Raw genomic sequence first — 18,238 nt, 5'->3', positions numbered from 1 at the left:
AACAATAATTATAAATGCCGCAGTCGCTGCAACGACACCCAACGGCATTGTACAAATGTATGCTGCCACCAGCTTCGATTAAACGGGTCTGAAGCTAACCCAAAACATTAGCGTGATTCCCTTCAGAAGGCTTAGGGTATGTTTTAGAACAGGAAGAACGAATCTAGTATTAAATATTATACTCCGTCAAAGTTTTCAGGCAGTGTTTATAAACAGTTACATAAAGATGTTACAATATGAGACAATTGAAATATGTACAAGGTAAATTATAAAATAAACAGGGATTAAATAAGAAAAGGTACAACTCACATGGTCTCAGTTCATATCAGGCAAAACCATGCTGGTGGGCTGAGCTCCCCAAATTTCCCAGTGCCTGAGGATGCTGGTTAGGTACAGCTCTTCAAGTCAGACTCTCATAGGCTCCAGCAGACAGACAGACTTATTGCTCAACCTGATGACATCACAGAAAGGGCTGGTTTTTCCAGACCCTCCTACCTCTCCAGTTTAACTAAATTTAACCAAAATTTGTCTAATGCCTGTAACACATAACATGTCATAGTCATAACAAACCCAGCATTCATCTCGTATTAACATTATCATTCTAATGAGATCAAATATGTCCTATTTGTGATGCATAATTACAGAGAAATCCCTACTTTTTACCTGATGGAGTTAGAAGCTCATGTTTACAGCAGTTGACAGATCCGCCGAGGGACGTAAAGAATATGTATTTTTTTCTTTTTCTAGCCTAAATCGTTAGCCCAATATCTCACAAGAATGGAACAAAGGACTTCTTGCATTTACCGAAGGGAATCAGACCGGTTTTAGCTAGTACACTTTCCACTGCAGCTATGCCAGTTGTAAATACCTTTCTTCAATAAAACTTCCCCACATGCATTGAAAAGAAAAGCTAAACACAGAGTGAAGGGGGGTCAACGCCCACCCTATATGTGCTGGCAGAGAAACTGAACTTATATGATATTTCATACAATATCGTGACAATCTGTATTAGCTTCTGTTCAGTGGGGATGGCCTGAGGACAGGGAGGAGGATGATGATGAGGAGGAGTACAGCATGGTCAGTCGTCCTGTTGGTGAGGACACGGAAGTCTTGCCTGTTAGCAGTCTGGCACACATTGCGCTGCATTTCACGTGACCCTCGGATATTTGGGTGACACTCATTACTGGTTGGTGACACTTCTAGACCCACGCTACAAGGAGAACTTTCAATCTCTTCTGCTTGAGGCAGAGAGGTGTACTAAAATGTTGCAGTACCAGAGTGTCCTTGTAGCGGAATTACTTAGAAAATTCCCATGTGAGAACGCTGGCAGCAGACATCAGAGTTTGTTGAACAACCAAGGACTCCAAGCGAGATAGACAGAAGTACAATCCAGCTCAGGCAGGAGAACAATGGCCATGTTCTGGGACAGTTTTATCAGACCCTCCCATCGTGGTGGCACAGAGGCAAGGGGTGCTGTCATAAGAAGTGCAATGTTTGGGAAGATGGTGAGGGAGTACCTTGCAGATCGTACAAACGTCCTCCGTGATTCCTCTGTGCCTTTTAATTATTGGGTATCCAAGCTGGACACGTGGCATGAACTGGCTCTCTATGCCTTGGAGGTCCTGGCCTGCCCTGCTGCTAGCGTTCTGTCAGAGAGGGTTTTTTGTGCCGCTGGTGGAATTATAACAGATAAGCGCATCTGCCTGTCAACTGAAAATGCTGACAGGCTGACTCTTTTAAAAATGAACAAGGGCTGGATTGGGAAACAATTCTGTATATTACCAAGTGAAAACCGCACAACATAACCTCAAATACATTCTCTCTTTTGGGGAGGTATATTCTCATGCATCTCTTCACAACATGGGTATACGCTTCCAGAATTGGTCTGTTTGTTCTTATCCTCCTCCTTATCCTCATCCTTCTCATCCAGAACCACTATATCACCAGGGTGAAGGGGTTTGTACGGTGCATTTTGGCCAAGGGGGCAGTGATGGCACTCTTTTATTTTTTTAAAAAAAGACAACACATTGGGGAATTGGGCATGTTATTACATTGGGCCTACTTCTTAACTCGGTCTCCTGCAATGTGTCTTTTAACTGCCACTAGATCACCAGGGTTAACGTGTTCTGTACTGTTATAGGCCACTGATTTTTGGGCTAGAGGGCTGTGATGGCACTATTTTACTTTTTTTTAAAAGGGACAACACATTGTGGAATTGGGCATGACATTACATTGGGCATACTTCTTAACTCGGTCTCCTGCAATGTGTCCTTTAACTGCCACTAGATCACCAGGGTTAACGTGCTCTGTACTGTTATAGGCCACTGATTTTTGGGCTAGGGGCCTACGATGGCACTAGTCTATTTTTAAAAAAGGTACCCCACATTGGTCAAACCACAGCATTGTTGGCAAAGACTTCATAACATTTGTGTACCTTAAAGAGCTCCCTTAAAAAGCTCCCTTTTGTGCTGCCTGGTTGCTCACATTGGTCACAATACACTTCATAAAAATTTGATAAAGCTATGCTGTTAGTTTGGCTCTGTAGTTCATTACAAATATTTCTTTGTCGACTACATTAGCTTCTCTCCTTGAGAACCATAACTTTGGCTGCCTCAAAACTACAAATGGCAAATATACAAACGGCGATTAGTAACCAAGCTTTAAATACTGTATACAGAATGCATTCAGACAATCACATAACTGCATTTCTTGTAAAACAAATTTCAGATGTGACAGACAATGCTCATAGTGACAGAATCTTGATGTTTGTTTATTCACTTTACAAACAGTTCTAAGCCTCTATATGTTTGCTGTTTGTCATTGTAAAACATTAAGGTTTACTGAAACTCTGCCTGTGGTGGTTTGATCTAAATCCTTGTGGCTTTTATTTTCTAGGGGTTTATGGCCCCTCGTCTGATGAGTCCATGATATCTCAGTATCATCCAACCTTGAATTGTGGCCTCTTGAAGGTCTGGGTGAAACTAGAGTTACTACATAGTGTAAATCACTATATAAAACCAGAGAAACATGACTAAGACAGATGCCAAAACTGGGGAACCTGTACATGTACAGTGTGTTGATACCTGCATAATTGGGGACACCCATGCAGTGTAGGTAATCTCCCAAGGGTTCTCTGTCTTGGTGTTGCTTCTCAGATATTTCAGATGGATGATGTTTAAAAGCCTCTTGGCGATGATGATCTAAGTATACTGTATGTATTGAATCTTCAGATATACGTATAATCACTATATTTATTGTATCATTATATGTACTTATTAACCAGTGTATGTTAACATATACAAAAGTGTACGCACTCCCACTATTCAATCATACTATTCCTTGAATTTTGTTATTAGAAATAAAATTGTGTTGTATTGCAAGTATTAGCCTTTTTTAAAGCCGTATCTGAACCTTAGTGTTAACAACATGGCAAATAATATTGCCAAATTCTCCTGTAAATAATTGTGCAAAGAGGGAACCATCATACCATTACAAAATACGAGTGGATTTTCATGGGCTCATCCAGTATGTGGGTTCCGAGGCCTAATGGGGTGCATATGACTATGCAGCAGGGCTGGCCTTGCCGCCAATGTGTTCATATGACTGACTATGCAGCAGGGCTGGCCTTGCTGTCAATGTGTAAAACAATGGAGTACGGGACTACAAAATGCATATTGTGAAGTGGATTTTCATGGGCCCATCCAGTATGTGGGTTCCCATGCCTAATGGGTGCATATGACTATGCAGCAGGGCTGGTTTTGCTGCCAATGTGTAAAACCAAGGAGTACGGGAGTACTAAATGCATATTGTGAAGTGGATTTTCATGGGCTCATCCACTATGTGGGTTATAATGCGTAATGGGGTGCATCTGACTGACTATGCAGCAGGGCTGGCCTTGCTGTCAATGTGTGAAACAAATGAGTACGGAGTACAAAATGCATATTGTTAAGTGGATTTTTATGGGCCCATCCAGTATGTGGGTTCCGAGGCCTAATGGGGTGCATATGATTATGTAGCAGGGCTGGCCTTGCTGCCAATTTGTAAAACCAAGGAGTAGGGGGGTACTAAATGCATATTGTGAAGTGGATTTTCATGGGCCCATCTACTATGTGGGTTCCAAGTCCTAATGGGGTTTATATGACTGACTATGCAGCAGGGCTGGCCTTGCTGCCAATGTGTAAAACAAATGAGTACGGACTACAAAATGCATATTGTGAAGTGAATTTTCATGGGCCAATCCAGTATGTGGGTTCTGAGGCCTAATGGAGTGCATATGACTATGCAGCAGGGCTGGCCTTGCCACCAATGTGTAAAACAAAGGAGTACGGAGTACAAAATGCGTATTGTGAAGTGGATTTTCATGTGCCCATCCAGTATGGGGGTTCAAAGGCTTATTGGGGTGCATATGAATTGGTAGCAGGGCAGGCCTTGAATTCAATACAACACTTTTTCTGGAGTCCCCCCTGGACTTCTTATGACAAGGGTATTGTGGTGCGTCGTAATTCTTGGCAGCCCATCCACATGGCATAAACAGCTTAGGAGACCCACTGTTTCATAATGGCCCTTTAAGAAGATTAATGCCGCCTGATGCACCAGTAAAAATAGGCTCTGTGACTTTAAGAGTTCCTCCTTCGTAAGTGAAACAAGATGGGCCTGCTTATGTGTCACACACCACATGGCCAACTAGAGGTGTTAAATGTTACAATTACATTTCCCAGTGAATGCATTTGTAGTGGTTGAAAGCAATGTTAAAGTTGAAATATGCTTCAAAAGCGCTGTGTCTGAACTATGCCTAAGTGAGGGAGGAAATTTTCGGTCTGGGGTTAAATATTTGGCAAGTCATTAACCTGCAAAGGATGTACCTTGACATATTTCCATGCAAAACCCGTTTTGGTTTCATTTTAATGTGTTTTTTGTAGCGCCGGGAAAAATGGCATGAATCTCGGAAAAAAATGATTAAAGCTGTGAACTAGGGTTCAGGAATGCTTCCAGGGGCGATCCTCATGATGTCCCTGTGTCATTTGAGCAGTGTTTCCAGCATTTTCAGATGTTTTTAGACCTTAAAAGGACCCCCGCGGTAAAAATACTCAGGCCTCCCATAGACTTACATTGGGCTCGTTGTTCTGGCCGAGTACCCGAGTATTCCAATTTGCTCGACCCGAGCAATGAGCACCCGAGCATTTTAGTGCTCGCCCATCACTAGTCATAAGTATTCAGACCCATTGCTCAGTATTGGGTAGAAGCACCCTTTTGAGTTAGTACAGCCATGAGTCTTCTTGGGAATGATGCAGCAAATTTTTCACACCTGGATTTGGGGATTCTCTGCCATTCTTCCTTGCAGATCCTCTCCAGTTCCGTAATACTGGATGGTGAACGTTGGTGGAAAGCTATTTTCAGTTCTCTCCAGAGATGCTAAATTTGGGTTTATGTCAGGGCTCTGGCTGAGCCAGTCAAGAATGGCCACAGTTGTTCTGAAGCCACTCCTTTGTTATTTTAGATGTGTGCTTAAGATCATTGTCTTGTTGGAAGGTGAACCTTCGGCCAAGTTTGAGGTCCAGAGCACTCTGGAAGAGGTTTTCATCCAGGATATCTCTGTACTTGGCCACATCATGTTTCCTTCAATGACAATCAGTCGTCCTGTCTCTGTAGCTGAAAAACACCCCCATAGCATGATGCTGCCACCACTATGTTTCACTGTTAGGAATGTATTGGGCAGGTGATGAGCAGTGCCTGGTTTTCTCCACACATACCACTTAGAATTATCGCCAAAAAGGTCTATCTTCATCTCATTAGACTAAAGAATCTTATTTCTTATATTCTGGGAGTCATTATTGTGTTTTTTAACAAATTCTATGTGGGCTTTCATATGTCTTGTACTGAGGAGAGGCTTCCGTTGGGCCACTCTGCCATAAAGGCCTGACTAGTGGAGGGCTGAAATGATAGTTGACTTTGTGGAACTTTCTCCCATCTCCCTAGTGCATCTCTGGAGCTCAGCCACAGTGATCATGGGGTTCTTCTTTACGTCTCTCACCAAGGCTCTTCTCCCACGATTGCTCAGTTTGGCTTGGCGGCCAAGTCTAGGAAGACTCCTGGTGGTTCCAAACTTCTTACATTTAAGGATTATGGAGGCCACTGTGCTCTTAGGAACCTTGAGTACTGCAGAAATTCTTTTGTAACATTGGCCAGATCTGTGCCTTGCCACAATTCTGTCTCTGAGCTCTTTGGCCAGTTCCTTTGACCTCATGATTCTCATTTGGTCTGACATGCACTGTGAGCTGTGAGGTCTTATATAGACAGGTGTGTGCCTTTCCAAATCAAGTCCTATCAGTTTAATTAAACACAGCTGGATTCTAATGAAGGAGTAGAACCATCTCAAGTAGGATCACAAAGAAATGGACAGCATGTAACTTAAATATGAGTGCCTGAGCAAAGGGTCTGAATACTTATGACCATGTGATATTTCAGTTTTTCTTTTTTATTAAATTTGCAAAAGTTTCTACATTTCTGTTTATTTCAGTCAAGATGAGGTGCAAAGTATACATTAATGTTAAAAAAATGAACTTTTTTTAATTTACCAAATAGCTGCAATGAAACAAAGAGTGAAAAATTGAAAGGGGTGTGAATACTTTCTGTACCCACTGTACTTTTACATATTCTGGCTGATTATCGGTTCATGCTGCAAAAAATGACCACCCGATTTCTTATATTATGGCTGGTCAGAACAATGAAAGCAATTGTTATCATCCACATTTCGTGTCTCCCCTATTTCCTCATAGATTGTAAGCTTTTGGGCAGGGCCCTCATTCCTAGTGGTATCTGTTGATTTATGTGATAATTGTTATGCTGTAATATCTTTTATTGTCTGCACAAGTCCCTTCTAAAATGTAAAGTGCTGCGAAATATGTTGGCGCTATAGAAATGAAATTATTATTATTATTATTATTACCTCTTCCTCCTCGTGTCTAGTACCATGAGCCCCCTTGATTGCTGTAATCCACCCTCCCATTGCACCCGCCTGGGCGAAGACAGTGCGGAACATACAGATATTGTTATCCCTTTCGTTTCCATCTCTGCTTCCACCTCTTCCTCTGAGACCACCACCTCCTCATAGAGACTAGTCAAAGTGTTCTCCAGCATGTAGATTACTGGAATAGTAACGCTGATGATGGCATCGTCAGCGCTAACCATCTTAGTAGCCATTTAGAAACTGTGCAGAAGGGTGCACTGGTCCTTCATCTGTGCCCACTCCACAAGTGTGGTTTGCACCACGTCCGTATTGCGTTGGCCCAGACTGTGCAAAAGGACATAGTGCACCAGTGTTCATTGCTTCTGCTACAGTCACTGCAACATATGCTGAGTGGAATTCCACTGTGTCAGAACATCACAAATCAAACGGTTACCCGGTAGGCTGAAAGACATCTGTAGCGATAAAATTCGATGACTTGAGGGGTGAAATCATCGGAAGTAAGCACAGAGACTGTGCTTTCTGCAGCAGCGCATTTAGCCCAGGATAGTGGCAGAGAAATTGCTGTACTACCAAGTTGAGGACTTGAGCCATGCAAGGCACGTGTATCAGATTGGCTCGGCGTAGGGACGCCACCAGGTTTGCACCGTTATCGCATACGACCTTCCCTGGCTCCAAGTTCAGTTGTGACAGCCATTGCTCTAATTCAACCTGGATAGCTGTCCACAATTCTTGAGCTATGGGACTGCGATATCCAAGGTATATTAATTTTAAAACTGCCTGATTGCGGTGAGCCCTGGCTGCGCAATACCAAGGAGCGTGGGATTCCCTCTGCACTGTTGGAATGCGTCTCTCATTAAAGGAGAGGTTGAGAGCACAGGTTGAGGCCCTGGAGGAGGTGTAGTAACCAGAAACTGTTGGGGATGTGTTGGATACAGAAGGTGTCCTGCAAGCCTGAAGGATTCCAAGACTTGTGGATAAGCACCTTGACCGCCTGCCCCCAAAGCCACCAGCATCACCAAATGCCCAGTCAGTGAGATATAGCGCCCTGGCCATGTTTTCTTGTCCAGGTGTCAGTAGTGAAATGCACCATTAAGATACATTGATTTTTTCAATTAATGGGTGATGTCTGCGACATGCTGGTGTTGTGCAGGCACATCTTTCTTAGACAAGTAATGGTGACTGAGCAACTGGTACTGGGGAATGGTCTTTTATAACAGCTGACCGGCTCTCGCTCACCTCGACTGTAGGGGTAAGCAAGTGAAATTTCTGTGGCTGTAGTCCTGTGTGAGAACACTTGGCACGGTGATAAAGGAGGAAGAAGCAGCACATGATTCTTCACTGTAACACAGTTTTAGCACAAATGATTTGGATTAGTAAATGAGGCTGTCACGATAATGTGGATCTGCCATGTTTGAGTATCCACCTAAAAGTTCCATGGCTTGTTAGACACGCTGTGGGCCTTTTCGAGCCCCCTCTGCTCCCTCTGCCTGTGTGTGAAATCCTATGTTTCTCCCCCCCATCAAGAATTTATATGGCTTCAAAGTGAAAGTACAAGTAGAAGTACATGGAAAGAAAAACCCAGGTTTCTTTGTCCTTGCAAATGTAAATATCACAGCACTGATTAATGATAGAAGTGGGACAAATACACTTTTGACATGGGCTTCGGTGGTCGGTTGAACTATCAGCCAGTGAGTTTTCTGTGTTCCAGAACTAGCACAATTGTGAAATGGATTACTACAGAACTGGGTCATCCAGCTACCCCATGTCTATACTTAAACGAATCCTTATGGCACACTGAGCATAACGACATGGGTGTCATCTTTCCACGAGGTTCCTACGCCAAGATATGTGGGATGATGAGTTTTCATAATGCTAAGACAGGGGAGTAACCAGCCTCTAAGTGAGGTCACCACGGGGGGGCTTTGGTTTTAGGCTAGGAATAACAGTGAAGCAGCAGTCTTCACGTATCTTTGCCTGGGGTCTGTCATGCCATTCTGTCTGCATCTGGTTTTCGGGGTGACAAGGCATATGTTTGCTTTAACCCTTTACTCTTTTCCCCCTAATTTGAGCTGGGATACTGTTGGCTGTTACCTGGATGGAGCCTTCTCAGTTCCCTGCTCTGCTGCGCAGCCGTACATGGTGGTTAGGTCTTTTCTACTGCATGACCTTCCTCATGTGCGGTCCCTGGTTGCCATTGTGGAAACTGTCCACGGGTTGTGAGGTCATTTGCAGCTGGTGCATGACTTTCTACGTGTGTCAGTGCATGCAGTCACAGCCTGGTGCCCTAAGCCACAGTTCCTGCACTGATTGTGCTGTAATGGTTTCTGCTTGTGCTTAGGACGTGCGCAGCCACACCTCTCCTGCTTTTTTCAGGGTTAGGGTGTGTACTTGAAATGCTGTCCCCTGCCAATTGCTGAGGGGCAGCTCGTTTATAAAGTTCCCCTGCCCAATGGGCAGTGCCTGAGCTACTCACAAAGCTCCTGAACTTTGCTGTGTGTGTTTGTGTTCCTGCACCTCTCCTGTCTATGTTTTGGTACCAAAGTCCTTGCCTTGATTCCTGTTTTGTCCTGTTCTGGCGCCTGTCCTGGAGGCAGTATATCCAGGCCCGAATCCTTGATCCTGTACCTGAACCTGTCTGAACTGTGCATCTGGAGACTCGCACCCAGTGACTTTGAGTCTCTTGTAACCGGTGTTTCTGCTGAGCATCTACTCTTTGCTCTGGATACCATGTGGTGCTAGCTCCTGGCAGGCCCAGTAATCCTGCGGATCTTGCACTATCACGCTGGAGTTCCTTCCTAGGTCTGATGCCCGGAGCCTGACCACTGCAGTCTGGAACCTGATGACCGCTGCCTGGAGTTTGGGTCTTGATGACTGGTGGTGCCTGTAGGTCGTGTCGGATGTCTTGAACCAAACGACTACTGTCTGATGTCTGCCGGTGACCCTGGGTCCAGATGTCCTGATGTCCTGTCTGTACCCTGATGTCCTGCCTGTGTCCTGATGACCTCATGGACTCTGATGTCCTGAGGTCCTTGTGTGTCCTGATGTCTTACCTGCATCCTGATGACCTCATGTTCCCTGATGTCCTGATGTCCTTCCTGTGTTCGATGTCCTGATGTAACTGATGACCTGGGCTGCCACACCAGTGTCCCAGCTGATGACCTGGGCTGCCACGCCAGTGTCCCAGATGTCTATCCGGTATTCCTCTTTCCTGAGGTCCTTCCTGTTTCCTGAGGTCCTTCCTGTGTCCTGAGGTCCTGATGTCCTTTCTGTATCCTGATGTCTTGCCTGCATCCTGATGTCCTTGTGTTCCCTGATGTCCCACCTATGTCTTCCTCAGTGATCCGTTGGTGCCTTGGGGTCCACTGGGTGGTACCCTTCTGGAGGTGTGGAATCGGGAGCCTGACATCGTCATGTTTCGTTTATGTACTGTGTGACTTTACTTTAGTAAACTTTACTTTCTCTATACCTGAAGTTGTGCGGTGTAATCAAGTCCTACATGTCTCTTTCCTTGTCCACATGCTCAGCTGCCACAGAGCCCTGGTCTCTGCCTTCCCCTAGTTCGGGTAGGCACAGGTCCCCCTCTGCGGTATAAAGGGTCCGTATTTCGTCCCCGGGGACATGCGTCCCACGCCCTCGTGGTCAATCAGCATGAGGCGTCTATGGGCTGGGCCGCACCAGTGGCTGCAGCTGATCGTGACAGGTCTATCTGCTATACAGGGGTGATGCATCTGGATATACGCTCGGCCTTCCCCACAGCACACGGTCAGCCATAAAATGATATGACATAACGAAATGTAAATGTCTTTCAACCTTAATCCCATTTTATTTTTAATTGTATTGTACATATGATATTTATTTTCTTTATAATATCTTTTTATACCTCTGTAAACACTGCCTACCTTTTTTGGAGTAAAACATAAAATTGCTAGCTTGTCTCTCCTTGCTCTATAACGTATGGTCACATCCTCAAAAGTGAATTACGCTACTAATCTAGGTTGGCTCCGGACACGTTAATAATTAAGAAATCGCAGCTGGTGGCAGCTGAATTTGTTCTGTGCAATTGGGAGGCTTTGTAGCAACTGGCAGCATTGATAATTATTGTTCCCGCCTGAGTGGGAGTAGTTATATTGCCCTCGCTGCAGCGTGCCCAATAGCCAGTACATAGAAGGCAACCTTTCTGGCGACTAATTATCCTAGGCGCAGTACCCGGTCGGACCTGAGGGTAAGGGGGGCAGCAGAGAGCTGCAAGTTCCAAACTGGAACTGGGAAGTGGGATATAGATAAATCCCCTTCAGAAAGAACCAGGGGCAACCAAACAACTCCGGTTCATGACAAATTGGTGAGTGGTGGGGATGATAAAGGTATCCTCCCCGTGAACCGTGACAGAGGCCTCCTGAGATTGCAACACAGTTTCAGCAAAACAACCAATTTACCCCAGTAGCAGAACAATGCAGATGGCAGCACTCAAATAATAATTTAAAATGCCTTTATTAAGGTGACAAACGGTAATACCATATATAAAAAATGCCTACATTTAGGACTCCCATAAATCAATCATAATATGTATCATAAGAGATAGCGGACATAGACAGAGTAATATAAAAAATAGCACCAGAAAGTATTTTATAAAGAAGATAGATGTATAGAAGAAGCCCCTATTTGAACACAATAATAAAAAATAGTGTAAGAAAACTTCTCTATCAGTGATATCCTGAGCCTAAGGCTATAGGATATACCTATAATTACAGTATATCATTATGTAATGTATATAAAAAAAAACTCCTAAAGAAGGTCAGTGAATGTCTATAATCAAAATAAGTCATAACATGCACATAATAAAGTGCCTGACGTGCATACAAAAGAAAAAATAGTAAAAATATAAATATGACACGTGATAAAAGAAGGGACACTTGCCCAAGGGTTAGTGCAGCATTGTACTGCAATACTACTAAAATAAGCTTGCAAAGCAAAAGGGGGGGGTTCTATACCTTTAAATGCTGCTGGTCCTACAGTACCGCATATCCCGACGCACCTCTCGGAAGTGTTTTTCTGAAGAAGGAGAAGTTTTCTTACACTATTTTTTATTATTGTGTTCAAATAGGAGGATTCTTCTATATATCCATTTTCTTTATAAAATACTTGTGTGCCTAAACAGTGGAAACCCCCCACAAATGACACCATTTTGGAAAGTAGACCCCCTAAAGAACTAATCTAGATGTGTGGTGAGCACTTTGAACCTCCAAGTGCTTCACAGAAGTTTATAATGTAGAGCCGTAAAAATAAAATTCATATTTTTTCACAAAAAATGATATTTTCGCCCCAAATTTTTTATTTTCCCAAGGGTAACAGGACAAATTGGATCACAAACATTGTTGTTTAGTTTGTCCTGAGTACGCTGATAACCCGTGTGTGGGGGTAAACCACTGTTTGGGCGCATGGCAGAGCTCAGAAGGGAAGGAGCACCGTTTGACTTTTCAATGCAAAATTGGCTGGAATTGAGATCGGACACCATGTCGCATTTGGAGAGCCCTAGATGTACCTAAACAGTGGTGTTGAGCACTTTGAACCCCCAAGTACTTCACAGAAGTTTATAATGTAGAGCCGAAAAAAAAAATAATTTTTTTTAACAAAAATGATCTTTTCGCCTAAAAATTTTTTATTTTCCCAAGGGTAACAGAACAAATTGGACTAAAAAAGTTGTTGTTTAATTTGTCCTGAGTATGCTGATAACCCATATATGGGGGTAAACCACTGTTTGAGCGCATGACAGAGCTTGGAAGAGAAGGAGCGCCGTTTGACTTTTCAATGCGAAATTGGCTGGAATTGAGATCGGAACCCATGTCGCGTTTGGAGAGCCCCTGATGTGCCTAAACAGTGGAAACCCCTCACAAGTGACCCCATTTTGGAAAGAAGACCTCCTAAGGAACTTGTCTAGATGTGTGGTGAGCACTTTTAACCCCCAATTGTTTCACTAAAGTTTAGAATGTAGAGCAGTGAAAATTAAAAAATCATTTTTTCTTTCCACAAAATGATCTTTTAGCCCGCAATTTTTTATCCATGGGTGACAGGAGAAATTGGACCACTAAAGTTGTTGTCCAATTTCTGCTGAGTACGCTGATACCCCATTTGTGGGGGGACCACTGTTTGGGTGCACGGCAGAGCTCGGAAGGGAAGGAGCGCCGTTTGGAATGCAGACTTAGATGGATTGGTCAGCAGGCATCACGTTGCATTTGCAGAGCCCCTGATGTACCAGTAACAGTAGGAACCCCCCACAAATGACCATATATTGGAAACCAGACCCCCCAAGGAACTTATTTAGATGTGTTGTGAGAACTTTGAGGCCCAAGTGTTTCGCTAAAGTTTATAACGCAGAGCCATGAAAATAAAAAATATATTTTCTTCCACGAAAATGATATTTTAGCCCCCAAATTTTTATTTCCCCAAGGGTAACAGGATAAATTAGACCCCAAAAATTGTTGTCCGATTTGTCCTGAGTATGCTGATACCCCATATGTGGGGGGAACCACTGTTTGGGCGCACGGCAGAGCTCAGAATGGAAGGAGCGCCATTTGGAATGCGGATTTAGATGGATTGGTCTGCAGGCGTCACGTTGCATTTGCAGAGCCCCTGATGTACCTAAACAGTGGAAACCCCCCAAAAGTGACCCCATATTGGAAACTAGACCCCCCAAGGAACTTATCTAGATTGTTGTGAGAACTTTGAACCTCCAAGTGTTTCGCTAAAGTTTATAACGCAGAGCCATGAAAATAAAAAAAAATTTTTTTCCACGAAAATGATATTTTAGCCCCCAAATTTTTATTTTCCCAAGGGTAACAGGACAAATTGGACCCCAAAAATTGTTGTCCAATTTGTCCTGAGTACGCTGATAACCCATATGTGGGGGGGGGAGCCACTGTCTGGGTGCACGGCAGAGCTTGGAAGGGAAGGAGCGCCGTTTGGAATGCAGACTTAGATGGATTGGTCTGCAGGCGTCACGTTGCATTTGCAGAGCCCCTGATGTACCTAATCAGTAGAAACCCCCCACAAGTGACCCCTTATTGGAACCTAGACCCCCAAGGAACTTATCTACATGTGTTGTGAGAACTTTGAACCCCCAAGTGTTTCACTACAGTTTATAACGCAGAGCCGTGAAAATAAAAAATCTTTCTTTTTCCAAACAAATTATTTTTTAGCCCCCGGTTTTGTATTTTCCCAAGGGTAACAGGAGAAATTGGACCCCAAAATTTGTTGTCCAATTTGTCCTGAGTATGCTGATATTCCATATGTGGGGGAAAACCCCTGTTTTGGGAGCACAGGAGAGCTCGGAAGGGAAGGAGCACTGTTTTACTTTTTCAACGCAGAATTGGCTGGAATTGAGATTGGACGCCATGTCGTGTTTTGAGAGCCCCTGATGTGCCTAAACAGTGGAAACCCCCCAATTCTAACTGAAACCCTAACCCAAACATACCCCTAAACCTAATCCCAACCATAACCCTAACCACACCCCCTAACCCTAATCCCAACCCTAATCCCAACCACAAATGTAATCCAAACCCTAACTTTAGCCCTAACCCTAACCCTAACTTTAGCCCCAACCCTAAATTTAGCCCCAACCCTAACCCCAACCCTAACCCTAACCCTAGCCCTAGCCCTAACCCTAGCCCTAACCCTAATGGGAAAATGGAAATAAAAACATTTTTTAAAATTTTATTATTTTTCCCTAACTAAAAGGGTGATGAAGGGGGGTTTGATTTACTTTTACAGCATTTTTTTGGCGGATTTTTATGATTGGCAGCCGTCACACACTAAAAGACGCTTTATATTGCAAAAAATAGTTTTGAGAGCTATAATTTATCCATATTTTGGCCCATAGAGTCATGTGAGGTCTTGTTTTTTGCGGGACGAGTTGTCGTTTTTATTGGTACCATTTTCGGGCACATGACATTTTTTGATCACTTTTTATTCCAATTTTTGGGAGGCAGAATGAACAAAAACCAGCAATTCCTGAATTTCTTTTAGGGGGGCATTTATACCGTTCCACGTGTGGTAAAATTGATAAAGCAGCTTTATTCTTCAGGTCAGTACGATTACAGCGATACCTCATTTCTATCATTTTTTTTATGTTTTGGCACTTTTACACAATAAAAACTATTCTGAGAGCTATAACTTTTTTTTTTTTCTGCTGATGATGCTGTATGGTGGCTTTTTTTTGTGGGACAAGATGACGTTTTCAGCGGTACCATGTTAATTTATATCCGTCTTTTTGATCGCGTGTTATTCCACTTTTTGTTCACCGGTATGATAATAAAGCGTTGTTTTTTGCCTCGTTTTTTTTTTTTTTTGCAGTGTTTACTAAAGAGGTTAACTAGTGGGATAGTTTTATAGAGCGGGTCGTTACGGATGCGTCGATATCAAATATGTGTACTTTAATTGTTTTTTTTATTTACATAAATAAATGGATTTATTGGGAATTTTTTTTTTTATTTGGGGATTTTTTAAATTTTTTTTGCACATTCTATTTTTTTTAAACTTTCCAACATTGTCCCAGGGTGGGACATCACTATATTTCATCAGATCGCTGATCTGACACTTTGCATAGCACTGTGTCAGATCAGCAATCTGACAGGCAGTGCAGGAGGCTTTCCGGTGCCTGCTCTGATCAGGCACCGGCTAGCCACCTCACTTCAGGACCCGGAAGGAGCCCCAAGACCATCTTGGATCCGGGGACTCCTTCTGGAACACCAAAACAACGTGATAGCATCGCCTTGTTCCGGTGGGAGAGCGCAGGGAGCCCCCATCCCTGCGCGATGCCCCTCTATGTCGCTCTCACTACTGACAGCGGCATCAGAGGGTTTAAATGCCCATGATCGGCGCTAGCGCCGATCGTGGGCATTGCTACGGGGTGTCAGTTGTCATATACACTCACTGTGAGGCCGCGCGATCGTGCCACCGTGCTAGTACTGCGGTTTGCGGGAACTCAGTTCCCGCAGAGCAGTACTAGTATGGCACAAGTCAGGAAGGGGTTAAAGAAAAGAAAAATTAAACTCTGCAGCTCCTCTGACCTAGTCACCCCCCTTACCCTCATAAAACACCTCCCCCAACCTCATCATACAGCATCACTGTCCTAGATAAATTGAAAACAGACACTTTAGTGGAAACACGATCATTTACCAAACTGTGACCGAATTTTGCCGACTTTGAAGAAAAAAGTTCGGGAATCTGAACACGAATCCAGATGTGCTACGTTTGTGCCAAATTTGAGATTAGCAAACATTTTCAGAACAAGTTCGCTCATCTCTATTCTCCAGCAGGCATAAGGCATTTCAGCTTTAGGCTGTGTGCACATGTTCCGGATTTTTCGTGCTTTTTTCGCTATAAAAACGTGCAAAACTGCAAACAAAATGCATCAATTAAGCATCCTATTAATAGAATGCAATCCGCAATTTTTGTGCACATGTTGCATTTTTTTCACAGTAAAAAACGCAGCATGTTCATTAATTTTGCGGATTTCCCGCTGTTTAATGCATTGATCCAGAAAAAACGTGAAAAATCCGCACAAAAAATGCGAAAAAAAAAAAGTTCAGGAAATTTCTGCAAAGAATCCTGATGTGTGCACATAGCCTAAGGCTGCGTGTCCACGTTCAGGATGGCCGGCGGTATCGTCGGAGCGGCTTAGCCGCTCTGCGGTAAGCCCCGCCCCCTTTTTGGGACGCGATGATGCCGGATGTGTTCACAGCACACATCCGGCATCATCGCTCCCCACCATAGGGCCCTGTGCTATATCTTGCGGCGACGCAGCGTCGCCGCAAGATATACGGACATGCTGCGATCTGAAAAGACGCGCAGCATGTCCGGAGTCGCAGGGCCGCCGCGTGCGTGTTACCACGCATAGTGGAGACGGGATTTCATTAAATCCCCTCCACTATGCCGTAACATCTGGACGCTGCGTGTCTGACGCTGCGGCTCTATGCAGCGTCAGACACGCAGCGTTTCCTGATCGTGGAAACAGACCCTTATAGTGACCTCAGCCCCCATGCAGAGGCCTTCACATCACTCTCTGCCTAATGTAAAGTCATGCTTCATTCTTTCTCAGTAGGTGGGACTGTATTCTCATTGTGTGACTTGAAGGAATACATTTTCATCTTAGTAAACTGTGTTTTTGTCTTGGCCACATTTATCTATTTTGCTTTTCCTACATATCATGTTTCCAATTATGTTATCTACTATATAATTGTCTAAGGGTCACTTCCGTCTGTCTGTCCTTCTGTCTGTCACGGTTATTCATTCGCTGATTGGTCGCGGCAGCTGCCTGTCATAGCTGCCGCGACCAATCAGCGACGGGCACAGTCCGGAAGAAAATGGCCGCTCCTTCCTCCCCGCAGTCAGTGCCCGGCGTCCGCATAGTCCCCTCCGGTCAGCGCTCACACAGTGTTGTGAATTCTGTGGCAGAGCTCCCTCCTGTGGTCACAAGTGGTACTTCGGCTGATTCTCTCTGGGAGCTTCCGTTTGTGGAGGAAACTGGTACTGCTGCTTCTGAGTTTCCTTCCTCAGGTGATCTGGTGAGGTCGTTAGGTGCTTCTCTACTTAACCCCACCTAATGCTTTGATTCATGCTTCCTGTCAATGTTCCAGTGTTGGACTTGTGTTTCTCTGGATCATTCCTGTGGCCTGCTGCTCTGCATAGCTAAGTGCTTCTTTGCTATTTGTTGCTATTTTTTCTGTCCAGCTTGTCTATTTGTTTTGCTGGAAGCTCTGGGACGCAAAGGGTGTACCTCCGTGCCGTTAGTTCGGTACGGAGGGTCTTTTTGCCCCTTTGCGTGGTTTTCTTTAGGGTTTTGTGTAGACCGCAAAGTTATCTTTCCTATCCTCGTTCTGTCTAGAATATCGGGCCTCACTTTGCTGAATCTATTTCATCCCTACGTTTGTCTTTTCATCTTACTCACAGTCATTATATGTGGGGGGCTGCCTTTTCCTTTGGGGTATTTCTCTGAGGCAAGGTAGGCTTATTTTTTCTATCTTCAGGCTAGTTAGTTTCTCAGGCTGTGCCGAGTTGCATAGGGAGCTTTAGGCGCAATCCATGGCTGCCTCTAGTTGTGTTTGGAGAGGATCAGGGATTGCGGTCTGCAGAGTTCCCACGTCTCAGAGCTCGTTCTATTATTTTGGGTTATTGTCAGATCACTGTATGTGCTCTGACCTCCATGTCCATTGTGATACTGAATTGCCTTTCATAACACACAGGGTTAATGGCAGCGGTAACGGCCCGCGGTGTAAC

The sequence above is a fragment of the Ranitomeya imitator genome, chromosome 8 (genome assembly GCF_032444005.1).
Source record: "Ranitomeya imitator isolate aRanImi1 chromosome 8, aRanImi1.pri, whole genome shotgun sequence".
NCBI lineage: Eukaryota > Metazoa > Chordata > Amphibia > Anura > Dendrobatidae > Ranitomeya > Ranitomeya imitator.
This window is presented reverse-complemented; position numbering follows the sequence as displayed.